Below are 1,643 nucleotides of genomic sequence, written 5' to 3' on the forward strand. Positions count from 1 at the left end.
GGATTGTAATAAAGATAGGGATCATATTGAAACAAGGGATTATGATAAAGACACAGAGGAACATTTTGGCCCAGTGAACTGTCTGCCTTTCTGAGCAGACAGTTCAGTGAGATCAGGACTTTTCTGATGTTGAAGAACAACAAAAAACAGACTGCTTTCATTAAGCAACATTCGTGTGCTGCTAGAAAGGTTGCACGGTATTTTAAGAATCAAAGGAAAGGCTCTGGAGGGATGGCTCAGTGAATAAGCACTGTGTCCTTCTCCAGAGGTCTTGAGTTCAGTTCCCAGCAACCACACGGAGGCTCACAACCATCTCTACTGAGATCTGATGCCCTCTTCTGGCATGCAGGTGCACATACAGATAGAACACTCATACATAAAAAGAAATAAATAAAATCTTTAAAAAAAAAAGGAATCAAAGGAGAGAACGGTGGTCTTATGTCAAATATAAAAGAAAAATAGAAGAGGATAAAGGAAGAATTAAACTTCTTTATTTTAAAGAGGTTTAATTTAAAGAGGTTTAAAGAATTAAACTTCTTTATTTTAAAGAGGGACTGAGAGGTTGGGCTTCTGTAGAAAAGTTTAATATAACAGGTAGTGGGAAATAACTTCTGATCTATTCTGTGCCAAACTTAAGCAGAATCAAACTCAGATAGAGTCATCCTGTCTAGCATTTCTGAAGCAGCAAGACTTTACGACACTGATCTTAAGGAAAAGACATTGAGTTAAAACTGATTTTATCATAAAGTTAATTTTCAGTTGTTATGAAATTTGCAGTTTGCTCACCTTGTTTCTTTTAGTTCAATATGCTTGTGTAATCAATGAAGGTTTTAGAACAAACAAACAAACAAACAAACAAAAGTGTCCTAAAAGGTTACGTGTAATGGTGTATAAAGCCCGTGAAAGACACAGGCTGTCAGAGCAGGTCAAGCCATACCGAGATGTGGTTCCTCTCTGCCCGTCTCAATGAAAATAAAAGGTGTCTCGCGTCTGATTCCTCCCTCACCACTCTTGCACCCACCCGCCTCAAGCCCTGTTCTCACCCAGGGCTGGATCCTGACAATTTATTATTTTAACCTAAGGGATGTAAGTGTTGCTGAGTCTCGCTTCCTGGGAGTACATCCAAGCAGGCACTGCTCAGCCTCTGTCTCCTGAGTAACAGGTGTAAACATCCCAGGGGCAAGTGAAGTATGTGCCATTAGGAGCTACTGCTCTTTATTTATTTATTTATTTTTTATTCAATTTACATCTCGGTCATAGGCCCCTCCTCTCCTTCCAGTCTCATCCTTCTGCTTCCCCTCTCCCCTATTCCTCAGAATTGGGGAGCCCCCCTACCCACATACCCCAGCTCATCTATTCACATGAGGACTGAGTTCATCTTCCTTCCCTGTGGCCTGGTGGGGGCGGGGGACCCATCACGGCAAAGTGATCAAAAAGCTTGTACTAGTCTGGTACAGCCCCCTTTCTTTCCCACTCCTTGGCCTTCGCCTATGACCTGAGCAGGTGGCCCAGCTAAACATGTTCCCTTTGTGTTATCAGTCAGGTTTGGTTGGTTGTTCCTACTCCATAACAGGTAACCTGCCTTTACACAAGTACGTCCAGGAGACCTGATCTGGAGATGGGTCTGTTGTGTTAAGGAACTC

This window comes from Meriones unguiculatus, chromosome 1, assembly GCF_030254825.1.
Source record: "Meriones unguiculatus strain TT.TT164.6M chromosome 1, Bangor_MerUng_6.1, whole genome shotgun sequence".
NCBI lineage: Eukaryota > Metazoa > Chordata > Mammalia > Rodentia > Muridae > Meriones > Meriones unguiculatus.